Source organism: Phalangium opilio, unplaced genomic scaffold (genome assembly GCF_054372755.1).
Source record: "Phalangium opilio isolate 3A_F unplaced genomic scaffold, DU_Popi_V2 ptg000078l_1, whole genome shotgun sequence".
NCBI lineage: Eukaryota > Metazoa > Arthropoda > Arachnida > Opiliones > Phalangiidae > Phalangium > Phalangium opilio.
This window is the reverse complement of record NW_028324186.1, coordinates 3,260,159-3,279,128: the sequence shown is the minus strand read 5'-3', so window position 1 is coordinate 3,279,128 and position 18,970 is coordinate 3,260,159. Positions and strand designations below refer to the sequence as shown.

The 18,970-nt window shown below is 45.8% G+C and overlaps 94 non-coding genes across 94 annotated transcripts; all 94 read right to left on the bottom strand.

Moving 5' to 3' along the window:
- Window positions 1-19: 19 nt before the first annotated feature.
- Window positions 20-91, bottom strand: TRNAC-GCA (transfer RNA cysteine (anticodon GCA)). The gene has a single exon. It is a non-coding gene; the product is annotated as a tRNA-Cys (tRNA).
- A 58-nt stretch (window positions 92-149) lies between these two features.
- TRNAC-ACA (transfer RNA cysteine (anticodon ACA)) lies at window positions 150-221 on the bottom strand. Its single transcript has one exon. It is a non-coding gene; the product is annotated as a tRNA-Cys (tRNA).
- Window positions 222-278: 57 nt separating this feature from the next.
- Window positions 279-350, bottom strand: TRNAC-ACA (transfer RNA cysteine (anticodon ACA)). Its single transcript has one exon. It is a non-coding gene; the product is annotated as a tRNA-Cys (tRNA).
- Window positions 351-770: 420 nt separating this feature from the next.
- TRNAC-ACA (transfer RNA cysteine (anticodon ACA)) lies at window positions 771-842 on the bottom strand. Its single transcript has one exon. It is a non-coding gene; the product is annotated as a tRNA-Cys (tRNA).
- A 178-nt stretch (window positions 843-1,020) lies between these two features.
- Window positions 1,021-1,092, bottom strand: TRNAC-ACA (transfer RNA cysteine (anticodon ACA)). Its single transcript has one exon. It is a non-coding gene; the product is annotated as a tRNA-Cys (tRNA).
- Window positions 1,093-1,270: 178 nt separating this feature from the next.
- TRNAC-GCA (transfer RNA cysteine (anticodon GCA)) lies at window positions 1,271-1,342 on the bottom strand. The gene has a single exon. It is a non-coding gene; the product is annotated as a tRNA-Cys (tRNA).
- Window positions 1,343-1,641: 299 nt separating this feature from the next.
- On the bottom strand, window positions 1,642-1,713 carry TRNAC-ACA (transfer RNA cysteine (anticodon ACA)). Its single transcript has one exon. It is a non-coding gene; the product is annotated as a tRNA-Cys (tRNA).
- A 57-nt stretch (window positions 1,714-1,770) lies between these two features.
- On the bottom strand, window positions 1,771-1,842 carry TRNAC-GCA (transfer RNA cysteine (anticodon GCA)). The gene has a single exon. It is a non-coding gene; the product is annotated as a tRNA-Cys (tRNA).
- A 58-nt stretch (window positions 1,843-1,900) lies between these two features.
- Window positions 1,901-1,972, bottom strand: TRNAC-ACA (transfer RNA cysteine (anticodon ACA)). The gene has a single exon. It is a non-coding gene; the product is annotated as a tRNA-Cys (tRNA).
- A 57-nt stretch (window positions 1,973-2,029) lies between these two features.
- TRNAC-ACA (transfer RNA cysteine (anticodon ACA)) lies at window positions 2,030-2,101 on the bottom strand. The gene has a single exon. It is a non-coding gene; the product is annotated as a tRNA-Cys (tRNA).
- Window positions 2,102-2,408: 307 nt separating this feature from the next.
- TRNAC-ACA (transfer RNA cysteine (anticodon ACA)) lies at window positions 2,409-2,480 on the bottom strand. The gene has a single exon. It is a non-coding gene; the product is annotated as a tRNA-Cys (tRNA).
- Window positions 2,481-2,666: 186 nt separating this feature from the next.
- TRNAC-ACA (transfer RNA cysteine (anticodon ACA)) lies at window positions 2,667-2,738 on the bottom strand. Its single transcript has one exon. It is a non-coding gene; the product is annotated as a tRNA-Cys (tRNA).
- Window positions 2,739-3,045: 307 nt separating this feature from the next.
- Window positions 3,046-3,117, bottom strand: TRNAC-ACA (transfer RNA cysteine (anticodon ACA)). The gene has a single exon. It is a non-coding gene; the product is annotated as a tRNA-Cys (tRNA).
- A 307-nt stretch (window positions 3,118-3,424) lies between these two features.
- TRNAC-ACA (transfer RNA cysteine (anticodon ACA)) lies at window positions 3,425-3,496 on the bottom strand. Its single transcript has one exon. It is a non-coding gene; the product is annotated as a tRNA-Cys (tRNA).
- A 187-nt stretch (window positions 3,497-3,683) lies between these two features.
- TRNAC-ACA (transfer RNA cysteine (anticodon ACA)) lies at window positions 3,684-3,755 on the bottom strand. Its single transcript has one exon. It is a non-coding gene; the product is annotated as a tRNA-Cys (tRNA).
- Window positions 3,756-3,812: 57 nt separating this feature from the next.
- TRNAC-ACA (transfer RNA cysteine (anticodon ACA)) lies at window positions 3,813-3,884 on the bottom strand. Its single transcript has one exon. It is a non-coding gene; the product is annotated as a tRNA-Cys (tRNA).
- Window positions 3,885-3,941: 57 nt separating this feature from the next.
- On the bottom strand, window positions 3,942-4,013 carry TRNAC-GCA (transfer RNA cysteine (anticodon GCA)). The gene has a single exon. It is a non-coding gene; the product is annotated as a tRNA-Cys (tRNA).
- A 187-nt stretch (window positions 4,014-4,200) lies between these two features.
- Window positions 4,201-4,272, bottom strand: TRNAC-ACA (transfer RNA cysteine (anticodon ACA)). The gene has a single exon. It is a non-coding gene; the product is annotated as a tRNA-Cys (tRNA).
- A 299-nt stretch (window positions 4,273-4,571) lies between these two features.
- Window positions 4,572-4,643, bottom strand: TRNAC-GCA (transfer RNA cysteine (anticodon GCA)). The gene has a single exon. It is a non-coding gene; the product is annotated as a tRNA-Cys (tRNA).
- Window positions 4,644-4,821: 178 nt separating this feature from the next.
- TRNAC-ACA (transfer RNA cysteine (anticodon ACA)) lies at window positions 4,822-4,893 on the bottom strand. Its single transcript has one exon. It is a non-coding gene; the product is annotated as a tRNA-Cys (tRNA).
- Window positions 4,894-5,200: 307 nt separating this feature from the next.
- TRNAC-ACA (transfer RNA cysteine (anticodon ACA)) lies at window positions 5,201-5,272 on the bottom strand. Its single transcript has one exon. It is a non-coding gene; the product is annotated as a tRNA-Cys (tRNA).
- Window positions 5,273-5,458: 186 nt separating this feature from the next.
- Window positions 5,459-5,530, bottom strand: TRNAC-ACA (transfer RNA cysteine (anticodon ACA)). Its single transcript has one exon. It is a non-coding gene; the product is annotated as a tRNA-Cys (tRNA).
- A 307-nt stretch (window positions 5,531-5,837) lies between these two features.
- Window positions 5,838-5,909, bottom strand: TRNAC-GCA (transfer RNA cysteine (anticodon GCA)). The gene has a single exon. It is a non-coding gene; the product is annotated as a tRNA-Cys (tRNA).
- A 188-nt stretch (window positions 5,910-6,097) lies between these two features.
- TRNAC-ACA (transfer RNA cysteine (anticodon ACA)) lies at window positions 6,098-6,169 on the bottom strand. The gene has a single exon. It is a non-coding gene; the product is annotated as a tRNA-Cys (tRNA).
- A 57-nt stretch (window positions 6,170-6,226) lies between these two features.
- On the bottom strand, window positions 6,227-6,298 carry TRNAC-GCA (transfer RNA cysteine (anticodon GCA)). The gene has a single exon. It is a non-coding gene; the product is annotated as a tRNA-Cys (tRNA).
- Window positions 6,299-6,476: 178 nt separating this feature from the next.
- Window positions 6,477-6,548, bottom strand: TRNAC-ACA (transfer RNA cysteine (anticodon ACA)). The gene has a single exon. It is a non-coding gene; the product is annotated as a tRNA-Cys (tRNA).
- Window positions 6,549-6,605: 57 nt separating this feature from the next.
- On the bottom strand, window positions 6,606-6,677 carry TRNAC-GCA (transfer RNA cysteine (anticodon GCA)). Its single transcript has one exon. It is a non-coding gene; the product is annotated as a tRNA-Cys (tRNA).
- A 187-nt stretch (window positions 6,678-6,864) lies between these two features.
- TRNAC-ACA (transfer RNA cysteine (anticodon ACA)) lies at window positions 6,865-6,936 on the bottom strand. The gene has a single exon. It is a non-coding gene; the product is annotated as a tRNA-Cys (tRNA).
- Window positions 6,937-6,993: 57 nt separating this feature from the next.
- On the bottom strand, window positions 6,994-7,065 carry TRNAC-GCA (transfer RNA cysteine (anticodon GCA)). Its single transcript has one exon. It is a non-coding gene; the product is annotated as a tRNA-Cys (tRNA).
- Window positions 7,066-7,123: 58 nt separating this feature from the next.
- TRNAC-ACA (transfer RNA cysteine (anticodon ACA)) lies at window positions 7,124-7,195 on the bottom strand. Its single transcript has one exon. It is a non-coding gene; the product is annotated as a tRNA-Cys (tRNA).
- A 57-nt stretch (window positions 7,196-7,252) lies between these two features.
- On the bottom strand, window positions 7,253-7,324 carry TRNAC-GCA (transfer RNA cysteine (anticodon GCA)). The gene has a single exon. It is a non-coding gene; the product is annotated as a tRNA-Cys (tRNA).
- Window positions 7,325-7,512: 188 nt separating this feature from the next.
- TRNAC-ACA (transfer RNA cysteine (anticodon ACA)) lies at window positions 7,513-7,584 on the bottom strand. Its single transcript has one exon. It is a non-coding gene; the product is annotated as a tRNA-Cys (tRNA).
- Window positions 7,585-7,641: 57 nt separating this feature from the next.
- Window positions 7,642-7,713, bottom strand: TRNAC-GCA (transfer RNA cysteine (anticodon GCA)). Its single transcript has one exon. It is a non-coding gene; the product is annotated as a tRNA-Cys (tRNA).
- A 178-nt stretch (window positions 7,714-7,891) lies between these two features.
- Window positions 7,892-7,963, bottom strand: TRNAC-ACA (transfer RNA cysteine (anticodon ACA)). Its single transcript has one exon. It is a non-coding gene; the product is annotated as a tRNA-Cys (tRNA).
- A 57-nt stretch (window positions 7,964-8,020) lies between these two features.
- TRNAC-GCA (transfer RNA cysteine (anticodon GCA)) lies at window positions 8,021-8,092 on the bottom strand. Its single transcript has one exon. It is a non-coding gene; the product is annotated as a tRNA-Cys (tRNA).
- A 58-nt stretch (window positions 8,093-8,150) lies between these two features.
- TRNAC-GCA (transfer RNA cysteine (anticodon GCA)) lies at window positions 8,151-8,222 on the bottom strand. Its single transcript has one exon. It is a non-coding gene; the product is annotated as a tRNA-Cys (tRNA).
- A 57-nt stretch (window positions 8,223-8,279) lies between these two features.
- On the bottom strand, window positions 8,280-8,351 carry TRNAC-ACA (transfer RNA cysteine (anticodon ACA)). Its single transcript has one exon. It is a non-coding gene; the product is annotated as a tRNA-Cys (tRNA).
- Window positions 8,352-8,408: 57 nt separating this feature from the next.
- On the bottom strand, window positions 8,409-8,480 carry TRNAC-GCA (transfer RNA cysteine (anticodon GCA)). The gene has a single exon. It is a non-coding gene; the product is annotated as a tRNA-Cys (tRNA).
- Window positions 8,481-8,538: 58 nt separating this feature from the next.
- On the bottom strand, window positions 8,539-8,610 carry TRNAC-ACA (transfer RNA cysteine (anticodon ACA)). Its single transcript has one exon. It is a non-coding gene; the product is annotated as a tRNA-Cys (tRNA).
- A 187-nt stretch (window positions 8,611-8,797) lies between these two features.
- On the bottom strand, window positions 8,798-8,869 carry TRNAC-ACA (transfer RNA cysteine (anticodon ACA)). Its single transcript has one exon. It is a non-coding gene; the product is annotated as a tRNA-Cys (tRNA).
- A 57-nt stretch (window positions 8,870-8,926) lies between these two features.
- On the bottom strand, window positions 8,927-8,998 carry TRNAC-GCA (transfer RNA cysteine (anticodon GCA)). Its single transcript has one exon. It is a non-coding gene; the product is annotated as a tRNA-Cys (tRNA).
- A 58-nt stretch (window positions 8,999-9,056) lies between these two features.
- Window positions 9,057-9,128, bottom strand: TRNAC-GCA (transfer RNA cysteine (anticodon GCA)). Its single transcript has one exon. It is a non-coding gene; the product is annotated as a tRNA-Cys (tRNA).
- Window positions 9,129-9,185: 57 nt separating this feature from the next.
- On the bottom strand, window positions 9,186-9,257 carry TRNAC-ACA (transfer RNA cysteine (anticodon ACA)). The gene has a single exon. It is a non-coding gene; the product is annotated as a tRNA-Cys (tRNA).
- A 57-nt stretch (window positions 9,258-9,314) lies between these two features.
- On the bottom strand, window positions 9,315-9,386 carry TRNAC-GCA (transfer RNA cysteine (anticodon GCA)). The gene has a single exon. It is a non-coding gene; the product is annotated as a tRNA-Cys (tRNA).
- Window positions 9,387-9,444: 58 nt separating this feature from the next.
- TRNAC-ACA (transfer RNA cysteine (anticodon ACA)) lies at window positions 9,445-9,516 on the bottom strand. The gene has a single exon. It is a non-coding gene; the product is annotated as a tRNA-Cys (tRNA).
- Window positions 9,517-9,703: 187 nt separating this feature from the next.
- On the bottom strand, window positions 9,704-9,775 carry TRNAC-ACA (transfer RNA cysteine (anticodon ACA)). Its single transcript has one exon. It is a non-coding gene; the product is annotated as a tRNA-Cys (tRNA).
- Window positions 9,776-9,832: 57 nt separating this feature from the next.
- On the bottom strand, window positions 9,833-9,904 carry TRNAC-GCA (transfer RNA cysteine (anticodon GCA)). Its single transcript has one exon. It is a non-coding gene; the product is annotated as a tRNA-Cys (tRNA).
- Window positions 9,905-9,962: 58 nt separating this feature from the next.
- TRNAC-GCA (transfer RNA cysteine (anticodon GCA)) lies at window positions 9,963-10,034 on the bottom strand. Its single transcript has one exon. It is a non-coding gene; the product is annotated as a tRNA-Cys (tRNA).
- A 57-nt stretch (window positions 10,035-10,091) lies between these two features.
- On the bottom strand, window positions 10,092-10,163 carry TRNAC-ACA (transfer RNA cysteine (anticodon ACA)). Its single transcript has one exon. It is a non-coding gene; the product is annotated as a tRNA-Cys (tRNA).
- A 57-nt stretch (window positions 10,164-10,220) lies between these two features.
- Window positions 10,221-10,292, bottom strand: TRNAC-GCA (transfer RNA cysteine (anticodon GCA)). Its single transcript has one exon. It is a non-coding gene; the product is annotated as a tRNA-Cys (tRNA).
- A 58-nt stretch (window positions 10,293-10,350) lies between these two features.
- Window positions 10,351-10,422, bottom strand: TRNAC-ACA (transfer RNA cysteine (anticodon ACA)). Its single transcript has one exon. It is a non-coding gene; the product is annotated as a tRNA-Cys (tRNA).
- A 187-nt stretch (window positions 10,423-10,609) lies between these two features.
- Window positions 10,610-10,681, bottom strand: TRNAC-ACA (transfer RNA cysteine (anticodon ACA)). The gene has a single exon. It is a non-coding gene; the product is annotated as a tRNA-Cys (tRNA).
- Window positions 10,682-10,739: 58 nt separating this feature from the next.
- Window positions 10,740-10,811, bottom strand: TRNAC-ACA (transfer RNA cysteine (anticodon ACA)). The gene has a single exon. It is a non-coding gene; the product is annotated as a tRNA-Cys (tRNA).
- A 187-nt stretch (window positions 10,812-10,998) lies between these two features.
- TRNAC-ACA (transfer RNA cysteine (anticodon ACA)) lies at window positions 10,999-11,070 on the bottom strand. The gene has a single exon. It is a non-coding gene; the product is annotated as a tRNA-Cys (tRNA).
- A 57-nt stretch (window positions 11,071-11,127) lies between these two features.
- TRNAC-GCA (transfer RNA cysteine (anticodon GCA)) lies at window positions 11,128-11,199 on the bottom strand. The gene has a single exon. It is a non-coding gene; the product is annotated as a tRNA-Cys (tRNA).
- Window positions 11,200-11,257: 58 nt separating this feature from the next.
- On the bottom strand, window positions 11,258-11,329 carry TRNAC-GCA (transfer RNA cysteine (anticodon GCA)). Its single transcript has one exon. It is a non-coding gene; the product is annotated as a tRNA-Cys (tRNA).
- Window positions 11,330-11,386: 57 nt separating this feature from the next.
- TRNAC-ACA (transfer RNA cysteine (anticodon ACA)) lies at window positions 11,387-11,458 on the bottom strand. The gene has a single exon. It is a non-coding gene; the product is annotated as a tRNA-Cys (tRNA).
- Window positions 11,459-11,515: 57 nt separating this feature from the next.
- Window positions 11,516-11,587, bottom strand: TRNAC-GCA (transfer RNA cysteine (anticodon GCA)). Its single transcript has one exon. It is a non-coding gene; the product is annotated as a tRNA-Cys (tRNA).
- A 58-nt stretch (window positions 11,588-11,645) lies between these two features.
- TRNAC-ACA (transfer RNA cysteine (anticodon ACA)) lies at window positions 11,646-11,717 on the bottom strand. The gene has a single exon. It is a non-coding gene; the product is annotated as a tRNA-Cys (tRNA).
- Window positions 11,718-11,904: 187 nt separating this feature from the next.
- TRNAC-GCA (transfer RNA cysteine (anticodon GCA)) lies at window positions 11,905-11,976 on the bottom strand. Its single transcript has one exon. It is a non-coding gene; the product is annotated as a tRNA-Cys (tRNA).
- Window positions 11,977-12,154: 178 nt separating this feature from the next.
- On the bottom strand, window positions 12,155-12,226 carry TRNAC-ACA (transfer RNA cysteine (anticodon ACA)). Its single transcript has one exon. It is a non-coding gene; the product is annotated as a tRNA-Cys (tRNA).
- Window positions 12,227-12,283: 57 nt separating this feature from the next.
- Window positions 12,284-12,355, bottom strand: TRNAC-GCA (transfer RNA cysteine (anticodon GCA)). Its single transcript has one exon. It is a non-coding gene; the product is annotated as a tRNA-Cys (tRNA).
- A 187-nt stretch (window positions 12,356-12,542) lies between these two features.
- On the bottom strand, window positions 12,543-12,614 carry TRNAC-ACA (transfer RNA cysteine (anticodon ACA)). Its single transcript has one exon. It is a non-coding gene; the product is annotated as a tRNA-Cys (tRNA).
- A 57-nt stretch (window positions 12,615-12,671) lies between these two features.
- Window positions 12,672-12,743, bottom strand: TRNAC-GCA (transfer RNA cysteine (anticodon GCA)). Its single transcript has one exon. It is a non-coding gene; the product is annotated as a tRNA-Cys (tRNA).
- A 300-nt stretch (window positions 12,744-13,043) lies between these two features.
- TRNAC-ACA (transfer RNA cysteine (anticodon ACA)) lies at window positions 13,044-13,115 on the bottom strand. Its single transcript has one exon. It is a non-coding gene; the product is annotated as a tRNA-Cys (tRNA).
- Window positions 13,116-13,414: 299 nt separating this feature from the next.
- TRNAC-ACA (transfer RNA cysteine (anticodon ACA)) lies at window positions 13,415-13,486 on the bottom strand. Its single transcript has one exon. It is a non-coding gene; the product is annotated as a tRNA-Cys (tRNA).
- A 299-nt stretch (window positions 13,487-13,785) lies between these two features.
- Window positions 13,786-13,857, bottom strand: TRNAC-ACA (transfer RNA cysteine (anticodon ACA)). The gene has a single exon. It is a non-coding gene; the product is annotated as a tRNA-Cys (tRNA).
- A 57-nt stretch (window positions 13,858-13,914) lies between these two features.
- On the bottom strand, window positions 13,915-13,986 carry TRNAC-GCA (transfer RNA cysteine (anticodon GCA)). Its single transcript has one exon. It is a non-coding gene; the product is annotated as a tRNA-Cys (tRNA).
- A 300-nt stretch (window positions 13,987-14,286) lies between these two features.
- Window positions 14,287-14,358, bottom strand: TRNAC-ACA (transfer RNA cysteine (anticodon ACA)). Its single transcript has one exon. It is a non-coding gene; the product is annotated as a tRNA-Cys (tRNA).
- Window positions 14,359-14,536: 178 nt separating this feature from the next.
- Window positions 14,537-14,608, bottom strand: TRNAC-GCA (transfer RNA cysteine (anticodon GCA)). The gene has a single exon. It is a non-coding gene; the product is annotated as a tRNA-Cys (tRNA).
- Window positions 14,609-14,666: 58 nt separating this feature from the next.
- On the bottom strand, window positions 14,667-14,738 carry TRNAC-ACA (transfer RNA cysteine (anticodon ACA)). The gene has a single exon. It is a non-coding gene; the product is annotated as a tRNA-Cys (tRNA).
- Window positions 14,739-14,925: 187 nt separating this feature from the next.
- Window positions 14,926-14,997, bottom strand: TRNAC-ACA (transfer RNA cysteine (anticodon ACA)). The gene has a single exon. It is a non-coding gene; the product is annotated as a tRNA-Cys (tRNA).
- Window positions 14,998-15,054: 57 nt separating this feature from the next.
- Window positions 15,055-15,126, bottom strand: TRNAC-ACA (transfer RNA cysteine (anticodon ACA)). Its single transcript has one exon. It is a non-coding gene; the product is annotated as a tRNA-Cys (tRNA).
- Window positions 15,127-15,183: 57 nt separating this feature from the next.
- TRNAC-GCA (transfer RNA cysteine (anticodon GCA)) lies at window positions 15,184-15,255 on the bottom strand. Its single transcript has one exon. It is a non-coding gene; the product is annotated as a tRNA-Cys (tRNA).
- Window positions 15,256-15,313: 58 nt separating this feature from the next.
- TRNAC-ACA (transfer RNA cysteine (anticodon ACA)) lies at window positions 15,314-15,385 on the bottom strand. The gene has a single exon. It is a non-coding gene; the product is annotated as a tRNA-Cys (tRNA).
- A 57-nt stretch (window positions 15,386-15,442) lies between these two features.
- On the bottom strand, window positions 15,443-15,514 carry TRNAC-ACA (transfer RNA cysteine (anticodon ACA)). Its single transcript has one exon. It is a non-coding gene; the product is annotated as a tRNA-Cys (tRNA).
- Window positions 15,515-15,692: 178 nt separating this feature from the next.
- Window positions 15,693-15,764, bottom strand: TRNAC-ACA (transfer RNA cysteine (anticodon ACA)). The gene has a single exon. It is a non-coding gene; the product is annotated as a tRNA-Cys (tRNA).
- A 178-nt stretch (window positions 15,765-15,942) lies between these two features.
- TRNAC-GCA (transfer RNA cysteine (anticodon GCA)) lies at window positions 15,943-16,014 on the bottom strand. Its single transcript has one exon. It is a non-coding gene; the product is annotated as a tRNA-Cys (tRNA).
- A 58-nt stretch (window positions 16,015-16,072) lies between these two features.
- TRNAC-ACA (transfer RNA cysteine (anticodon ACA)) lies at window positions 16,073-16,144 on the bottom strand. The gene has a single exon. It is a non-coding gene; the product is annotated as a tRNA-Cys (tRNA).
- Window positions 16,145-16,331: 187 nt separating this feature from the next.
- On the bottom strand, window positions 16,332-16,403 carry TRNAC-ACA (transfer RNA cysteine (anticodon ACA)). The gene has a single exon. It is a non-coding gene; the product is annotated as a tRNA-Cys (tRNA).
- Window positions 16,404-16,460: 57 nt separating this feature from the next.
- TRNAC-ACA (transfer RNA cysteine (anticodon ACA)) lies at window positions 16,461-16,532 on the bottom strand. The gene has a single exon. It is a non-coding gene; the product is annotated as a tRNA-Cys (tRNA).
- Window positions 16,533-16,589: 57 nt separating this feature from the next.
- Window positions 16,590-16,661, bottom strand: TRNAC-GCA (transfer RNA cysteine (anticodon GCA)). Its single transcript has one exon. It is a non-coding gene; the product is annotated as a tRNA-Cys (tRNA).
- Window positions 16,662-16,719: 58 nt separating this feature from the next.
- Window positions 16,720-16,791, bottom strand: TRNAC-ACA (transfer RNA cysteine (anticodon ACA)). The gene has a single exon. It is a non-coding gene; the product is annotated as a tRNA-Cys (tRNA).
- Window positions 16,792-16,848: 57 nt separating this feature from the next.
- TRNAC-ACA (transfer RNA cysteine (anticodon ACA)) lies at window positions 16,849-16,920 on the bottom strand. Its single transcript has one exon. It is a non-coding gene; the product is annotated as a tRNA-Cys (tRNA).
- A 299-nt stretch (window positions 16,921-17,219) lies between these two features.
- TRNAC-ACA (transfer RNA cysteine (anticodon ACA)) lies at window positions 17,220-17,291 on the bottom strand. Its single transcript has one exon. It is a non-coding gene; the product is annotated as a tRNA-Cys (tRNA).
- Window positions 17,292-17,348: 57 nt separating this feature from the next.
- On the bottom strand, window positions 17,349-17,420 carry TRNAC-GCA (transfer RNA cysteine (anticodon GCA)). The gene has a single exon. It is a non-coding gene; the product is annotated as a tRNA-Cys (tRNA).
- A 300-nt stretch (window positions 17,421-17,720) lies between these two features.
- TRNAC-ACA (transfer RNA cysteine (anticodon ACA)) lies at window positions 17,721-17,792 on the bottom strand. The gene has a single exon. It is a non-coding gene; the product is annotated as a tRNA-Cys (tRNA).
- Window positions 17,793-17,970: 178 nt separating this feature from the next.
- Window positions 17,971-18,042, bottom strand: TRNAC-GCA (transfer RNA cysteine (anticodon GCA)). The gene has a single exon. It is a non-coding gene; the product is annotated as a tRNA-Cys (tRNA).
- A 58-nt stretch (window positions 18,043-18,100) lies between these two features.
- On the bottom strand, window positions 18,101-18,172 carry TRNAC-ACA (transfer RNA cysteine (anticodon ACA)). The gene has a single exon. It is a non-coding gene; the product is annotated as a tRNA-Cys (tRNA).
- Window positions 18,173-18,359: 187 nt separating this feature from the next.
- On the bottom strand, window positions 18,360-18,431 carry TRNAC-ACA (transfer RNA cysteine (anticodon ACA)). The gene has a single exon. It is a non-coding gene; the product is annotated as a tRNA-Cys (tRNA).
- Window positions 18,432-18,488: 57 nt separating this feature from the next.
- TRNAC-ACA (transfer RNA cysteine (anticodon ACA)) lies at window positions 18,489-18,560 on the bottom strand. Its single transcript has one exon. It is a non-coding gene; the product is annotated as a tRNA-Cys (tRNA).
- Window positions 18,561-18,617: 57 nt separating this feature from the next.
- On the bottom strand, window positions 18,618-18,689 carry TRNAC-GCA (transfer RNA cysteine (anticodon GCA)). The gene has a single exon. It is a non-coding gene; the product is annotated as a tRNA-Cys (tRNA).
- Window positions 18,690-18,747: 58 nt separating this feature from the next.
- Window positions 18,748-18,819, bottom strand: TRNAC-ACA (transfer RNA cysteine (anticodon ACA)). Its single transcript has one exon. It is a non-coding gene; the product is annotated as a tRNA-Cys (tRNA).
- A 57-nt stretch (window positions 18,820-18,876) lies between these two features.
- On the bottom strand, window positions 18,877-18,948 carry TRNAC-ACA (transfer RNA cysteine (anticodon ACA)). Its single transcript has one exon. It is a non-coding gene; the product is annotated as a tRNA-Cys (tRNA).
- Window positions 18,949-18,970: the final 22 nt, after the last annotated feature.

The window sequence follows — 18,970 nt, the reverse complement described above, 5'->3', positions numbered from 1 at the left end:
GAATGATCCGTGCTGCTACAGGGGGAACTCGGGTTTGAACCAAGGACCTCTCGATCTGCAGTCGAATGCTCTACCACTGAGCTATTCCCCCTTGTTCAAGGCCGTAATGTCGATTTAACTAAAATAATTGGAATGATCCGTGCTGTTACAGGGGGAACTCGGGTTTGAACCATGGACCTCTCGATTTGTAGTCGAATGCTCTACCACTGAGCTAACCCCCTTGTTCATAGCCGTAATGTCGATTTAACTAAAATAATTGGAATGATCCGTGCTGTTACAGGGGGAACTCGGGTTTGAACCAAGGACCTCTCGATTTGTAGACGAATGCTCTACCACTGAGCTATCCCCCTTGTTCATAGCCGTAATGTCGATTTAAATAAAATAAACGGAATGATCCGTGCTGTTACAGGGGGAACTCGGGTTTGAACCAAGGACCTTTCGATCTGCAGCCGAATGCGAGTTATCCCTCCTTGTTCCTAGCCGTAATGTCGATTTAACTAAAATAAACGGAATGATCCGTGCTGTTACAGGGGGAACTCGGGTTTGAACCAAAGATCTCTCGATCTGCAGTCGAATGCGAGCTATCCCTCCTTGTTCCTAGCCGTAATGTCGATTTAACTAAAATAAACGGAATGATCCGTGCTGTTACAGGGGGAACTCGGGTTTGAACCAAAGATCTCTCGATCTGCAGTCGAATGCGAGCTATCCCTCCTTGTTCCTAGCCGTAATGTCGATTTAACTAAAATAATTGGAATGATCCGTGCTGTTACAGGGGGAACTCGGGTTTGAACCAAGGACCTCTCGATTTGTAGTTGAATGCTCTACCACTGAGCTATCCCCCTTGTTCATAGCCGTAATGTCGATTTAAATAAAATAAACGGAATGATCCGTGCTGTTACAGGGGGAACTCGGGTTTGAACCAAGGACCTTTCGATCTGCAGTCGAATGCGAGCTATCCCTCCTTGTTCATAACCGTAATTTCGATTTAACTAAAATAAACGGAATGATCCGTGCTGTTACAGGGGGAACTCGGGTTTGAACCAAGGACCTCTCGATCTGTAGTCGAATGCTCTACCACTGAGCTATCCCCCTTGTTCATAGCCGTAATGTCGATTTAACTAAAATAAACGGAATGATCCGTGCTGTTACAGGGGGAACTCGGGTTTGAACCAAGGCCCTTTCGATCTGCAGTCGAATGCGAGCTATCCCTCGTTGTTCATAACCGTAATTTCGATTTAACTAAAATAAACGGAATGATCCGTGCTGTTACAGGGGGAACTCGGGTTTGAACCAAGGACCTCTCGATCTGCAGTCGAATGCTCTACCACTGAGCTATCCCCCTTGTTCATAGCCGTAATGTCGATTTAACTAAAATAAACGGAATGATCCGTGCTGTTACAGGGGGAACTCGGGTTTGAACCAAGGACCTTTCGATCTGCAGTCGAATGCGAGCTATCCCTCGTTGTTCATAACCGTAATTTCGATTTAACTAAAATAAACGGAATGATCCGTGCTGTTACAGGGGGAACTCGGGTTTGAACCAAAGATCTCTCGATCTGGAGTCGAATGCGAGCTATCCCTCCTTGTTCCTAGCCGTAATGTCGATTTAACTAAAATAATTGGAATGATCCGTGCCGTTACAGGGGGAACTCGGGTTTGAACCAAGGACCTCTCGATTTGTAGTCGAATGCTCTACCACTGAGCTATCCCCCTTGTTCATAGCCGTAATGTCGATTTAAATAAAATAAACGGAATGATCCGTGCTGCTACAGGGGGCACTCGGGTTTGAACCAAGGACCTCTCGATCTGCAGTCGAATGCTCTACCACTGAGCTATTCCCCCTTGTTCAAGGCCGTAATGTCGATTTAACTAAAATAATTGGAATGATCCGTGCTGTTACAGGGGGATCTCGGGTTTGAACCATGGACCTCTCGATTTGTAGTCGAATGCTCTACCACTGAGCTAACCCCCTTGTTCATAGCCGTAATGTCGATTTAACTAAAATAATTGGAATGATCCGTGCTGTTACAGGGGGAACTCGGGTTTGAACCAAGGACCTCTCGATTTGTAGTCGAATGCTCTACCACTGAGCTATCCCCCTTGTTCATAGCCGTAATGTCGATTTAAATAAAATAAACGGAATGATCCGTGCTGTTACAGGGGGAACTCGGGTTTGAACCAAGGACCTTTCGATCTGCAGCCGAATGCGAGTTATCCCTCCTTGTTCCTAGCCGTAATGTCGATTTAACTAAAATAATTGGAATGATCCGTGCTGTTACAGGGGGAACTCGGGTTTGAACCTAGGACCTCTCGATCTGCAGTCGAATGCTCTACCACTGAGCTATCCCCCTTGTTCATGGCCGCAATGTCGATTTAAATAAAATAAACGGAATGATCCGTGCTGTTACAGGGGGAACTCGGGTTTGAGCCAAGGACCTCTCGATCTGTAGTCGAATGCTCTACCACTGAGCTATCCCCCTTGTTCATAGCCAAAATGTCGATTTAAATAAAATAAACGGAATGATCCGTGCTGTTACAGGGGGAACTCGGGTTTGAACCAAGGATCTCTCGATCTGCAGTCGAATGCTCTACCAATGAGCTATCCCCCTTGTTCATAGCCGTAATGTCGATTTAAATAAAATAAACGGAATGATCCGTGCTGTTTCATGGGGAACTCGGGTTTGAACCAAGGACCTCTCGATTTGTAGTCGAATGCTCTACCACTGAGCTATCCCCCTTGTTCATAGCCGTAATGTCGATTTAAATAAAATAAACGGAATGATCCGTGCTGTTACAGGGGGAACTCGGGTTTGAACCAAGGACCTTTCGATCTGCAGCCGAATGCGAGTTATCCCTCCTTGTTCCTAGCCGTAATGTCGATTTAACTAAAATAATTGGAATGATCCGTGCTGTTACAGGGGGAACTCGGGTTTGAACCTAGGACCTCTCGATCTGCAGTCGAATGCTCTACCACTGAGCTATCCCCCTTGTTCATGGCCGCAATGTCGATTTAAATAAAATAAACGGAATGATCCGTGCTGTTACAGGGGGAACTCGGGTTTGAGCCCAGGACCTCTCGATCTGTAGTCGAATGCTCTACCACTGAGCTATCCCCCTTGTTCATAGCCAAAATGTCGATTTAACTAAAATAAACGGAATGATCCGTGCTGTTACAGGTGGAACTCGGGTTTAAACCAAGAACCTCTCGATCTGCAGTCGAATGCGAGCTATCCCTCCTTGTTCCTAGCCGTAATGTCGATTTAACTAAAATAAACGGAATAATCCGTGCTGTTACAGGGGGAACTCGGGTTTGAACCAAGGACCTCTCGATCTGCAGTCGAATGCTCTACCAATGAGCTATCCCCCTTGTTCATAGCCGTAATGTCGATTTAAATAAAATAAACGGAATGATCCGTGCTGTTTCATGGGGAACTCGGGTTTGAACCAAGGACCTTTCGATCTGTAGTCGAATGCTCTACCACTGAGCTATCCCCCCTTGTTCAAGGCCGTAATGTCGATTTAAATAAAATAAACGGAATGATCCGTGCTGTTACAGGGGGAACTCGGGTTTTAACCAAGGACCTCTCGATCTGCAGTCGAATGCTCTACCAATGAGCTATCCCCCTTGTTCATAGCCGTAATGTCGATTTAAATAAAATAAACGGAGTGATCCGTGCTGTTTCATGGGGAACTCGGGTTTGAACCAAGGACCTCTCGATCTGTAGTCGAATGCTCTACCACTGAGCTATCCTCCTTGTTCATAGCCAAAATGTCGATTTAACTAAAATAAACGGAATGATCCGTGCTGTTACAGGGGGAACTCGGGTTTGAACCAAGGACCTCTCGATTTGTAGTCGAATGCTCTACCACTGAGCTATCCCCCTTATTCATAGCCGTAAAGTCGATTTAAATAAAATAAACGGAATGATCCGTGCTGCTACAGGGGTAACTCGGGTTTGAACCAAGGACCTCTCGATCTGCAGTCGAATGCTCTACCACTGAGCTATTCCCCCTTGTTCAAGGCCGTAATGTCGATTTAACTAAAATAATTGGAATGATCCGTGCTGTTACAGCGGGAACTCGGGTTTGAACCATGGACCTCTCGATTTGTAGTCGAATGCTCTACCACTGAGCTAACCCCCTTGTTCATAGCCGTAATGTCGATTTAACTAAAATAATTGGAATGATCCGTGCTGTTACAGGGGGAACTCGGGTTTGAACCAAGGACCTCTCGATTTGTAGTCGAATGCTCTACCACTGAGCTATCCCCCTTGTTCATAGCCGTAATGTCGATTTAAATAAAATAAACGGAATGATCCGTGCTGTTACAGGGGGAACTCGGGTTTGAACCAAGGACCTTTCGATCTGCAGCCGAATGCGAGTTATCCCTCCTTGTTCCTAGCCGTAATGTCGATTTAACTAAAATAAACGGAATGATCCGTGCTGTTACAGGGGGAACTCGGGTTTGAACCAAAGATCTCTCGATCTGCAGTCGAATGCGAGCTATCCCTCCTTGTTCCTAGCCGTAATGTCGATTTAACTAAAATAATTGGAATGATCCGTGCTGCTACAGGGGGAACTCGGGTTTGAACCAAGGACCTCTCGATCTGCAGTCGAATGCTCTACCACTGAGCTATCCCCCTTGTTCATAGCCGTAATGTCGATTTAAATAAAATAAACGGAATGATCCGTGCTGTTACAGGGGGAACTCGGGTTTGAACCAAGGACCTTTCGATCTGCAGTCGAATGCGAGCTATCCCTCCTTGTTCATAACCGTAATTTCGATTTAACTGAAATAAACGGAATGATCCGTGCTGTTACAGGGGGAACTCGGGTTTGAACCAAGGACCTCTCGATCTGTAGTCGAATGCTCTACCACTGAGCTATCCCCCTTGTTCATAGCCGTAATGTCGATTTAACTAAAATAAACGGAATGATCCGTGCTGTTACAGGGGGAACTCGGGTTTGAACCAAGGACCTTTCGATCTGCAGTCGAATGCGAGCTATCCCTCCTTGTTCCTAGCCGTAATGTCGATTTAACTAAAATAATTGGAATGATCCGTGCTGTTACAGGGGGAACTCGGGTTTGAACCTAGGACCTCTCGATCTGCAGTCGAATGCTCTACCACTGAGCTATCCCCCTTGTTCATGGCCGCAATGTCGATTTAAATAAAATAAACGGAATGATCCGTGCTGTTACAGGGGGAACTCGGGTTTGAGCCAAGGACCTCTCGATCTGTAGTCGAATGCTCTACCACTGAGCTATCCCCCTTGTTCATAGCCAAAATGTCGATTTAAATAAAATAAACGGAATGATCCGTGCTGTTAAAGGGGGAACTCGGGTTTGAACCAAGGACCTCTCGATCTGCAGTCGAATGCTCTACCAATGAGCTATCCCCCTTGTTCATAGCCGTAATGTCGATTTAAATAAAATAAACGGAATGATCCGTGCTGTTTCATGGGGAACTCGGGTTTGAACCAAGGACCTCTCGATCTGTAGTCGAATGCTCTACCACTGAGCTATCCCCCTTGTTCATAGCCAAAATGTCGATTTAACTAAAATAAACGGAATGATCCGTGCTGTTACAGGGGGAACTCGGGTTTAAACCAAGAACCTCTCGATCTGCAGTCGAATGCGAGCTATCCCTCCTTGTTCCTAGCCGTAATGTCGATTTAACTAAAATAAACGGAATAATCCGTGCTGTTACAGGGGGAACTCGGGTTTGAACCAAGGACCTCTCGATCTGCAGTCGAATGCTCTACCAATGAGCTATCCCCCTTGTTCATAGCCGTAATGTCGATTTAAATAAAATAAACGGAATAATCCGTGCTGTTACAGGGGGAACTCGGGTTTGAACCAAGGACCTCTCGATCTGCAGTCGAATGCTCTACCTCTGAGCTATTCCCCCTTGTTCAACGCCGTAATGTCGATTTAACTAAAATAAACGGAATGATCCGTGCTGTTACAGGGGGAACTCGGGTTTGAACCAAGGACCTCTCGATCTGCAGTCGAATGCTCTACCACTGAGCTATTTTCCCTTGTTCAAGGCCGTAATGTCGATTTAACTAAAATAATTGGAATGATCCGTGCTGTTACAGGGGGAACTCGGGTTTGAACCATGGACCTCTCGATTTGTAGTCGAATGCTCTACCACTGAGCTATCCCCCTTGTTCATAGCCGTAATGTCGATTTAACTAAAATAAACGGAATGATCCGTGCTGTTACAGGGGGAACTCGGGTTTGAACCAAGGACCTCTCGATCTGCAGTCGAATGCTCTACCACTGAGCTATCCCCCTTGTTCATAGCCGTAATGTCGATTTAAATAAAATAAACGGAATGATCCGTGCTGTTACAGGGGGAACTCGGGTTTGAACCAAAGATCTCTCGATCTGGAGTCGAATGCGAGCTATCCCTCCTTGTTCCTAGCCGTAATGTCGATTTAACTAAAATAATTGGAATGATCCGTGCTGTTACAGGGGGAACTCGGGTTTGAACCAAGGACCTCTCGATTTGTAGTCGAATGCTCTACCACTGAGCTATCCCCCTTATTCATAGCCGTAATGTCGATTTAAATAAAATAAACGGAATGATCCGTGCTGCTACAGGGGGAACTCGGGTTTGAACCAAGGACCTCTCGATCTGCAGTCGAATGCTCTACCTCTGAGCTATTCCCCCTTGTTCCAGGCCGTAATGTCGATTTAACTAAAATAAACGGAATGATCCGTGCTGTTACAGGGGGAACTCGGGTTTGAACCAAGGACCTCTCGATCTGCAGTCGAATGCTCTACCACTGAACTATCCCCCTTGTTCTTAGCCATAATGTCGATTTAACTAAAATAATTGGAATGATCCGTGCTGTTACAGGGGGAACTCGGGTTTGAACCAAGGACCTCTCGATTTGTAGTCGAATGCTCTACCACTGAGCTATCCCCCTTATTCATAGCCGTAATGTCGATTTAAATAAAATAAACGGAATGATCCGTGCTGCTACAGGGGGAACTCGGGTTTGAACCAAGGACCTCTCGATCTGCAGTCGAATGCTCTACCACTGAGCTATTCCCCCTTGTTCAAGGCCGTAATGTCGATTTAACTAAAATAATTGGAATGATCCGTGCTGTTACAGGGGGAACTCGGGTTTGAACCATGGACCTCTCGATTTGTAGTCGAATGCTCTACCACTGAGCTATCCCCCTTGTTCATAGCCGTAATGTCGATTTAACTAAAATAAACGGAATGATCCGTGCTGTTACAGGGGGAACTCGGGTTTGAACCAAGGACCTCTCGATCTGCAGTCGAATGCTCTACCTCTGAGCTATTCCCCCTTGTTCAACGCCGTAATGTCGATTTAACTAAAATAAACGGAATGATCCGTGCTGTTACAGGGGGAACTCGGGTTTGAACCAAGGACCTCTCGATCTGCAGTCGAATGCCCTACCACTGAGCTATTTTCCCTTGTTCAAGGCCGTAATGTCGATTTAACTAAAATAATTGGAATGATCCGTGCTGTTACAGGGGGAACTCGGGTTTGAACCATGGACCTCTCGATTTGTAGTCGAATGCTCTACCACTGAGCTATCCCCCTTGTTCATAGCCGTAATGTCGATTTAACTAAAATAAACGGAATGATCCGTGCTGTTACAGGGGGAACTCGGGTTTGAACCAAGGACCTCTCGATCTGCAGTCGAATGCTCTACCACTGAGCTATCCCCCTTGTTCATAGCCGTAATGTCGATTTAAATAAAATAAACGGAATGATCCGTGCTGTTACAGGGGGAACTCGGGTTTGAACCAAAGATCTCTCGATCTGGAGTCGAATGCGAGCTATCCCTCCTTGTTCCTAGCCGTAATGTCGATTTAACTAAAATAATTGGAATGATCCGTGCTGTTACAGGGGGAACTCGGGTTTGAACCAAGGACCTCTCGATTTGTAGTCGAATGCTCTACCACTGAGCTATCCCCCTTATTCATAGCCGTAATGTCGATTTAAATAAAATAAACGGAATGATCCGTGCTGCTACAGGGGGAACTCGGGTTTGAACCAAGGACCTCTCGATCTGCAGTCGAATGCTCTACCTCTGAGCTATTCCCCCTTGTTCCAGGCCGTAATGTCGATTTAACTAAAATAAACGGAATGATCCGTGCTGTTACAGGGGGAACTCGGGTTTGAACCAAGGACCTCTCGATCTGCAGTCGAATGCTCTACCACTGAGCTATCCCCCTTGTTCTTAGCCATAATGTCGATTTAACTAAAATAATTGGAATGATCCGTGCTGTTACAGGGGGAACTCGGGTTTGAACCAAGGACCTCTCGATTTGTAGTCGAATGCTGTACCACTGAGCTATCCCCCTTATTCATAGCCGTAATGTCGATTTAAATAAAATAAACGGAATGATCCGTGCTGCTACAGGGGGAACTCGGGTTTGAACCAAGGACCTCTCGATCTGCAGTCGAATGCTCTACCACTGAGCTATTCCCCCTTGTTCAAGGCCGTAATGTCGATTTAACTAAAATAATTGGAATGATCCGTGCTGTTACAGGGGGAACTCGGGTTTGAACCATGGACCTCTCGATTTGTAGTCGAATGCTCTACCACTGAGCTATCCCCCTTGTTCATAGCCGTAATGTCGATTTAACTAAAATAAACGGAATGATCCGTGCTGTTACAGGGGGAACTCGGGTTTGAACCAAGGACCTCTCGATCTGCAGTCGAATGCTCTACCACTGAGCTATTTTCCCTTGTTCAAGGCCGTAATGTCGATTTAACTAAAATAATTGGAATGATCCGTGCTGTTACAGGGGGAACTCGGGTTTGAACCAAGGACCTCTCGATTTGTAGTCGAATGCTCTACCACTGAGCTATCCCCCTTATTCATAGCCGTAATGTCGATTTAAATAAAATAAACGGAATGATCCGTGCTGCTACAGGGGGAACTCGGGTTTGAACCAAGGACCTCTCGATCTGCAGTCGAATGCTCTACCTCTGAGCTATTCCCCCTTGTTCCAGGCCGTAATGTCGATTTAACTAAAATAAACGGAATGATCCGTGCTGTTACAGGGGGAACTCGGGTTTGAACCAAGGACCTCTCGATCTGCAGTCGAATGCTCTACCACTGAGCTATCCCCCTTGTTCCTAGCCATAATGTCGATTTAACTAAAATAATTGGAATGATCCGTGCTGTTACAGGGGGAACTCGGGTTTGAACCAAGGACCTCTCGATTTGTAGTCGAATGCTCTACCACTGAGCTATCCCCCTTATTCATAGCCGTAATGTCGATTTAAATAAAATAAACGGAATGATCCGTGCTGCTACAGGGGGAACTCGGGTTTGAACCAAGGACCACTCGATCTGCAGTCGAATGCTCTACCACTGAGCTATTCCCCCTTGTTCAAGGCCGTAATGTCGATTTAACTAAAATAATTGGAATGATCCGTGCTGTTACAGGGGGAACTCGGGTTTGAACCATGGACCTCTCGATTTGTAGTCGAATGCTCTACCACTGAGCTATCCCCCTTGTTCATAGCCGTAATGTCGATTTAACTAAAATAAACGGAATGATCCGTGCTGTTACAGGGGGAACTCGGGTTTGAACCAAGGACCTCTCGATCTGCAGTCGAATGCTCTACCACTGAGCTATTTTCCCTTGTTCAAGGCCGTAATGTCGATTTAACTAAAATAATTGGAATGATCCGTGCTGTTACAGGGGGAACTCGGGTTTGAACCAAGGACCTCTCGATTTGTAGTCGAATGCTCTACCACTGAGCTATCCCCCTTATTCATAGCCGTAATGTCGATTTAAATAAAATAAACGGAATGATCCGTGCTGCTACAGGGGGAACTCGGGTTTGAACCAAGGACCTCTCGATCTGCAGTCGAATGCTCTACCTCTGAGCTATTCCCCCTTGTTCCAGGCCGTAATGTCGATTTAACTAAAATAAACGGAATGATCCGTGCTGTTACAGGGGGAACTCGGGTTTGAACCAAGGACCTCTCGATCTGCAGTCGAATGCTCTACCACTGAGCTATCCCCCTTGTTCCTAGCCATAATGTCGATTTAACTAAAATAATTGGAATGATCCGTGCTGTTACAGGGGGAACTCGGGTTTGAACCAAGGACCTCTCGATTTGTAGTCGAATGCTCTACCACTGAGCTATCCCCCTTATTCATAGCCGTAATGTCGATTTAAATAAAATAAACGGAATGATCCGTGCTGCTACAGGGGGAACTCGGGTTTGAACCAAGGACCTCTCGATCTGCAGTCGAATGCTCTACCACTGAGCTATTCCCCCTTGTTCAAGGCCGTAATGTCGATTTAACTAAAATAATTGGAATGATCCGTGCTGTTACAGGGGGAACTCGGGTTTGAACCATGGACCTCTCGATTTGTAGTCGAATGCTCTACCACTGAGCTATCCCCCTTGTTCATAGCCGTAATGTCGATTTAACTAAAATAAACGGAATGATCCGTGCTGTTACAGGGGGAACTCGGGTTTGAACCAAGGACCTCTCGATCTGCAGTCGAATGCTCTACCACTGAGCTATTTTCCCTTGTTCAAGGCCGTAATGTCGATTTAACTAAAATAATTGGAATGATCCGTGCTGTTACAGGGGGAACTCGGGTTTGAACCATGGACCTCTCGATTTGTAGTCGAATGCTCTACCACTGAGCTCTTCCCCCTTGTTCATAGCCGTAATGTCGATTTAACTAAAATAATTGGAATGATCCGTGCTGTTACAGGGGGAACTCGGGTTTGAACCATGGACCTCTCGATTTGTAGTCGAATGCTCTACCACTGAGCTATCCCCCTTGTTCATAGCCGTAATGTCGATTTAACTAAAATAAACGGAATGATCCGTGCTGTTACAGGGGGAACTCGGGTTTGAACCAAGGACCTCTCGATCTGCAGTCGAATGCTCTACCACTGAGCTATTTTCCCTTGTTCAAGGCCGTAATGTCGATTTAACTAAAATAATTGGAATGATCCGTGCTGTTACAGGGGGAACTCGGGTTTGAACCAAGGACCTCTCGATTTGTAGTCGAATGCTCTACCACTGAGCTATCCCCCTTATTCATAGCCGTAATGTCGATTTAAATAAAATAAACGGAATGATCCGTGCTGCTACAGGGGGAACTCGGGTTTGAACCAAGGACCTCTCGATCTGCAGTCGAATGCTCTACCTCTGAGCTATTCCCCCTTGTTCCAGGCCGTAATGTCGATTTAACTAAAATAAACGGAATGATCCGTGCTGTTACAGGGGGAACTCGGGTTTGAACCAAGGACCTCTCGATCTGCAGTCGAATGCTCTACCACTGAGCTATCCCCCTTGTTCCTAGCCATAATGTCGATTTAACTAAAATAATTGGAATGATCCGTGCTGTTACAGGGGGAACTCGGGTTTGAACCAAGGACCTCTCGATTTGTAGTCGAATGCTCTACCACTGAGCTATCCCCCTTATTCATAGCCGTAATGTCGATTTAAATAAAATAAACGGAATGATCCGTGCTGCTACAGGGGGAACTCGGGTTTGAACCAAGGACCTCTCGATCTGCAGTCGAATGCTCTACCACTGAGCTATTCCCCCTTGTTCAAGGCCGTAATGTCGATTTAACTAAAATAATTGGAATGATCCGTGCTGTTACAGGGGGAACTCGGGTTTGAACCATGGACCTCTCGATTTGTAGTCGAATGCTCTACCACTGAGCTATCCCCCTTGTTCATAGCCGTAATGTCGATTTAACTAAAATAAACGGAATGATCCGTGCTGTTACAGGGGGAACTCGGGTTTGAACCAAGGACCTCTCGATCTGCAGTCGAATGCTCTACCACTGAGCTATTTTCCCTTGTTCAAGGCCGTAATGTCGATTTAACTAAAATAATTGGAATGATCCGTGCTGTTACAGGGGGAACTCGGGTTTGAACCAAGGACCTCTCGATCTGCAGTCGAATGCTCTACCACTGAGCTATCCCCCTTGTTCATAGCCGTAATGTCGATTTAAATAAAATAAACGGAATGATCCGTGCTGTTACAGGGGGAACTCGGGTTTGAACCAAAGATCTCTCGATCTGGAGTCGAATGCGAGCTATCCCTCCTTGTTCCTAGCCGTAATGTCGATTTAACTAAAATAATTGGAATGATCCGTGCTGTTACAGGGGGAACTCGGGTTTGAACCAAGGACCTCTCGATTTGTAGTCGAATGCTCTACCACTGAGCTATCCCCCTTATTCATAGCCGTAATGTCGATTTAAATAAAATAAACGGAATGATCCGTGCTGCTACAGGGGGAACTCGGGTTTGAACCAAGGACCTCTCGATCTGCAGTCGAATGCTCTACCACTGAGCTATTCCCCCTTGTTCAAGGCCGTAATGTCGATTTAACTAAAATAATTGGAATGATCCGTGCTGCTACAGGGGGAACTCGGGTTTGAACCAAGGACCTCTCGATCTGCAGTCGAATGCTCTACCACTGAGCTAACCCCCTTGTTCATAGCCGTAATGTCGATTTAACTAAAATAATTGGAATGATCCGTGCTGTTACAGGGGGAACTCGGGTTTGAACCAAGGACCTCTCGATTTGTAGTCGAATGCTCTACCACTGAGCTATCCCCCTTGTTCATAGCCGTAATGTCGATTTAAATAAAATAAACGGAATGATCCGTGCTGTTACAGGGGGAACTCGGGTTTGAACCAAGGACCTCTCGATCTGCAGTCGAATGCTCTACCTCTGAGCTATTCCCCCTTGTTCCAGGCCGTAATGTCGATTTAACTAAAATAAACGGAATGATCCGTGCTGTTACAGGGAGAACTCGGGTTTGAACCAAGGACCTTTCGATCTGCAGTCGAATGCGAGCTATCCCTCCTTGTTCATAACCGTAATTTCGATTTAACTAAAATAAACGGAATGATCCGTGCTGTTACAGGGGGAACTCGGGTTTGAACCAAAGATCTCTCGATCTGGAGTCGAATGCGAGCTATCCCTCCTTGTTCCTAGCCGTAATGTCGATTTAACTAAAATAATTGGAATGATCCGTGCTGTTACAGGGGGAACTCGGGTTTGAACCAAGGACCTCTCGATTTGTAGTTGAATGCTCTACCACTGAGCTATCCCCCTTGTTCATAGCCGTAATGTCGATTTAAATAAAATAAACGGAATGATCCGTGCTGTTACAGGGGGAACTCGGGTTTGAACCAAGGACCTTTCGATCTGCAGTCGAATGCGAGCTATCCCTCCTTGTTCATAACCGTAATTTCGATTTAACTAAAATAAACGGAATGATCCGTGCTGTTACAGGGGGAACTCGGGTTTGAACCAAAGATCTCTCGATCTGGAGTCGAATGCGAGCTATCCCTCCTTGTTCCTAGCCGTAATGTCGATTTAACTAAAATAATTGGAATGATCCGTGCTGTTACAGGGGGAACTCGGGTTTGAACCAAGGACCTCTCGATTTGTAGTTGAATGCTCTACCACTGAGCTATCCCCCTTGTTCATAGCCGTAATGTCGATTTAAATAAAATAAACGGAATGATCCGTGCTGTTACAGGGGGAACTCGGGTTTGAACCAAGGACCTTTCGATCTGCAGTCGAATGCGAGCTATCCCTCCTTGTTCATAACCGTAATTTCGATTTAACTAAAATAAACGGAATGATCCGTGCTGTTACAGGGGGAACTCGGGTTTGAACCAAAGATCTCTCGATCTGGAGTCGAATGCGAGCTATCCCTCCTTGTTCCTAGCCGTAATGTCGATTTAACTAAAATAATTGGAATGATCCGTGCTGTTACAGGGGGAACTCGGGTTTGAACCAAGGACCTCTCGATTTGTAGTCGAATGCTCTACCACTGAGCTATCCCCCTTATTCATAGCCGTAATGTCGATTTAAATAAAATAAACGGAATGATCCGTGCTGCTACAGGGGGAACTCGGGTTTGAACCAAGGACCTCTCGATCTGCAGTCGAATGCTCTACCTCTGAGCTATTCCCCCTTGTTCCAGGCCGTAATGTCGATTTAACTAAAATAAACGGAATGATCCGTGCTGTTACAGGGAGAACTCGGGTTTGAACCAAGGACCTTTCGATCTGCAGTCGAATGCGAGCTATCCCTCCTTGTTCATAACCGTAATTTCGATTTAACTAAAATAAACGGAATGATCCGTGCTGTTACAGGGGGAACTCGGGTTTGAACCAAAGATCTCTCGATCTGGAGTCGAATGCGAGCTATCCCTCCTTGTTCCTAGCCGTAATGTCGATTTAACTAAAATAATTGGAATGATCCGTGCTGTTACAGGGGGAACTCGGGTTTGAACCAAGGACCTCTCGATTTGTAGTCGAATGCTCTACCACTGAGCTATCCCCCTTATTCATAGCCGTAATGTCGATTTAAATAAAATAAACGGAATGATCCGTGCTGTTACAGGTGGAACTCGGGTTTAAACCAAGAACCTCTCGATCTGCAGTCGAATGCGAGCTATCCCTCCTTGTTCCTAGCCGTAATGTCGATTTAACTAAAATAAACGGAATAATCCGTGCTGTTACAGGGGGAACTCGGGTTTGAACCAAGGACCTCTCGATCTGCAGTCGAATGCTCTACCACTGAGCTATCCCCCCTTGTTCAAGGCCGTATTGTCGATTTAAATAAAATAAACGGAATGATCCGTTCTGTTTCATGGGGAACTCGGGTTTGAACCAAGGACCTTTCGATCTGTAGTCGAATGCTCTACCACTGAGCTATCCCCCCTTGTTCAAGGCCGTAATGTCGATTTAAATAAAATAAACGGAATGATCCGTGCTGTTACAGGGGGAACTCGGGTTTTAACCAAGGACCTCTCGATCTGCAGTCGAATGCTCTACCAATGAGCTATCCCCCTTGTTCATAGCCGTAATGTCGATTTAAATAAAATAAACGGAGTGATCCGTGCTGTTTCATGGGGAACTCGGGTTTGAACCAAGGACCTCTCGATCTGTAGTCGAATGCTCTACCACTGAGCTATCCTCCTTGTTCATAGCCAAAATGTCGATTTAACTAAAATAAACGGAATGATCCGTGCTGTTACAGGGGGAACTCGGGTTTGAACCAAGGACCTCTCGATTTGTAGTCGAATGCTCTACCACTGAGCTATCCCCCTTATTCATAGCCGTAATGTCGATTTAAATAAAATAAACGGAATGATCCGTGCTGATACAGGGGTAACTCGGGTTTGAACCAAGGACCTCTCGATCTGCAGTCGAATGCTCTACCACTGAGCTATTCCCCCTTGTTCAAGGCCGTAATGTCGATTTAACTAAAATAATTGGAATGATCCGTGCTGTTACAGGGGGAACTCGGGTTTGAACCATGGACCTCTCGATTTGTAGTCGAATGCTCTACCACTGAGCTAACCCCCTTGTTCATAGCCGTAATGTCGATTTAACTAAAATAATTGGAATGATCCGTGCTGTTACAGGGGGAACTCGGGTTTGAACCAAGGACCTCTCGATTTGTAGTCGAATGCTCTACCACTGAGCTATCCCCCTTGTTCATAGCCGTAATGTCGATTTAAATAAAATAAACGGAATGATCCGTGCTGTTACAGGGGGAACTCGGGTTTGAACCAAGGACCTTTCGATCTGCAGCCGAATGCGAGTTATCCCTCCTTGTTCCTAGCCGTAATGTCGATTTAACTAAAATAAACGGAATGATCCGTGCTGTTACAGGGGGAACTCGGGTTTGAACCAAGGACCTCTCGATTTGTAGTCGAATGCTCTACCACTGAGCTATCCCCCTTATTCATAGCCGTAATGTCGATTTAAATAAAATAAACGGAATGATCCGTGCTGTTACAGGTGGAACTCGGGTTTAAACCAAGAACCTCTCGATCTGCAGTCGAATGCGAGCTATCCCTCCTTGTTCCTAGCCGTAATGTCGATTTAACTAAAATAAACGGAATAATCCGTGCTGTTACAGGGGGAACTCGGGTTTGAACCAAGGACCTCTCGATCTGCAGTCGAATGCTCTACCACTGAGCTATCCCCCCTTGTTCAAGGCCGTATTGTCGATTTAAATAAAATAAACGGAATGATCCGTTCTGTTTCATGGGGAACTCGGGTTTGAACCAAGGACCTTTCGATCTGTAGTCGAATGCTCTACCACTGAGCTATCCCCCCTTGTTCAAGGCCGTAATGTCGATTTAAATAAAATAAACGGAATGATCCGTGCTGTTACAGGGGGAACTCGGGTTTTAACCAAGGACCTCTCGATCTGCAGTCGAATGCTCTACCAATGAGCTATCCCCCTTGTTCATAGCCGTAATGTCGATTTAAATAAAATAAACGGAGTGATCCGTGCTGTTTCATGGGGAACTCGGGTTTGAACCAAGGACCTCTCGATCTGTAGTCGAATGCTCTACCACTGAGCTATCCTCCTTGTTCATAGCCAAAATGTCGATTTAACTAAAATAAACGGAATGATCCGTGCTGTTACAGGGGGAACTCGGGTTTGAACCAAGGACCTCTCGATTTGTAGTCGAATGCTCTACCACTGAGCTATCCCCCTTATTCATAGCCGTAATGTCGATTTAAATAAAATAAACGGAATGATCCGTGCTGATACAGGGGTAACTCGGGTTTGAACCAAGGACCTCTCGATCTGCAGTCGAATGCTCTACCACTGAGCTATTCCCCCTTGTTCAAGGCCGTAATGTCGATTTAACTAAAATAATTGGAATGATCCGTGCTGTTACAGGGGGAACTCGGGTTTGAACCATGGACCTCTCGATTTGTAGTCGAATGCTCTACCACTGAGCTAACCCCCTTGTTCATAGCCGTAATGTCGATTTAACTAAAATAATTGGAATGATCCGTGCTGTTACAGGGGGAACTCGGGTTTGAACCAAGGACCTCTCGATTTGTAGTCGAATGCTCTACCACTGAGCTATCCCCCTTGTTCATAGCCGTAATGTCGATTTAAATAAAATAAACGGAATGATCCGTGCTGTTACAGGGGGAACTCGGGTTTGAACCAAGGACCTTTCGATCTGCAGCCGAATGCGAGTTATCCCTCCTTGTTCCTAGCCGTAATGTCGATTTAACTAAAATAAACGGAATGATCCGTGCTGTTACAGGGGGAACTCGGGTTTGAACCAAAGATCTCTCGATCTGCAGTCGAATGCGAGCTATCCCTCCTTGTTCCTAGCCGTAATGTCGATTTAACTAAAATAATTGGAATGATCCGTGCTGTTACAGGGGGAACTCGGGTTTGAACCAAGGACCTCTCGATTTGTAGTCGAATGCTCTACCACTGAGCTATCCCCCTTATTCATAGCCGTAATGTCGATTTAAATAAAATAAACGGAATGATCCGTGCTGCTACAGGGGGAACTCGGGTTTGAACCAAGGACCTCTCGATCTGCAGTCGAATGCTCTACCTCTGAGCTATTCCCCCTTGTTCCAGGCCGTAATGTCGATTTAACTAAAATAAACGGAATGATCCGTGCTGTTACAGGGAGAACTCGGGTTTGAACCAAGGACCTTTCGATCTGCAGTCGAATGCGAGCTATCCCTCCTTGTTCATAACCGTAATTTCGATTTAACTAAAATAAACGGAATGATCCGTGCTGTTACAGGGGGAACTCGGGTTTGAACCAAAGATCTCTCGATCTGGAGTCGAATGCGAGCTATCCCTCCTTGTTCCTAGCCGTAATGTCGATTTAACTAAAATAATTGGAATGATCCGTGCTGTTACAGGGGGAACTCGGGTTTGAACCAAGGACCTCTCGATTTGTAGTCGAATGCTCTACCACTGAGCTATCCCCCTTATTCATAGCCGTAATGTCGATTTAAATAAAATAAACGGAATGATCCGTGCTGTTACAGGTGGAACTCGGGTTTAAACCAAGAACCTCTCGATCTGCAGTCGAATGCGAGCTATCCCTCCTTGTTCCTAGCCGTAATGTCGATTTAACTAAAATAAACGGAATAATCCGTGCTGTTACAGGGGGAACTCGGGTTTGAACCAAGGACCTCTCGATCTGCAGTCGAATGCTCTACCACTGAGCTATCCCCCCTTGTTCAAGGCCGTATTGTCGATTTAAATAAAATAAACGGAATGATCCGTTCTGTTTCATGGGGAACTCGGGTTTGAACCAAGGACCTTTCGATCTGTAGTCGAATGCTCTACCACTGAGCTATCCCCCCTTGTTCAAGGCCGTAATGTCGATTTAAATAAAATAAACGGAATGATCCGTGCTGTTACAGGGGGAACTCGGGTTTTAACCAAGGACCTCTCGATCTGCAGTCGAATGCTCTACCAATGAGCTATCCCCCTTGTTCATAGCCGTAATGTCGATTTAAATAAAATAAACGGAGTGATCCGTGCTGTTTCATGGGGAACTCGGGTTTGAACCAAGGACCTCTCGATCTGTAGTCGAATGCTCTACCACTGAGCTATCCTCCTTGTTCATAGCCAAAATGTCGATTTAACTAAAATAAACGGAATGATCCGTGCTGTTACAGGGGGAACTCGGGTTTGAACCAAGGACCTCTCGATTTGTAGTCGAATGCTCTACCACTGAGCTATCCCCCTTATTCATAGCCGTAATGTCGATTTAAATAAAATAAACGGAATGATCCGTGCTGATACAGGGGTAACTCGGGTTTGAACCAAGGACCTCTCGATCTGCAGTCGAATGCTCTACCACTGAGCTATTCCCCCTTGTTCAAGGCCGTAATGTCGATTTAACTAAAATAATTGGAATGATCCGTGCTGTTACAGGGGGAACTCGGGTTTGAACCATGGACCTCTCGATTTGTAGTCGAATGCTCTACCACTGAGCTAACCCCCTTGTTCATAGCCGTAATGTCGATTTAACTAAAATAATTGGAATGATCCGTGCTGTTACAGGGGGAACTCGGGTTTGAACCAAGGACCTCTCGATTTGTAGTCGAATGCTCTACCACTGAGCTATCCCCCTTGTTCATAGCCGTAATGTCGAT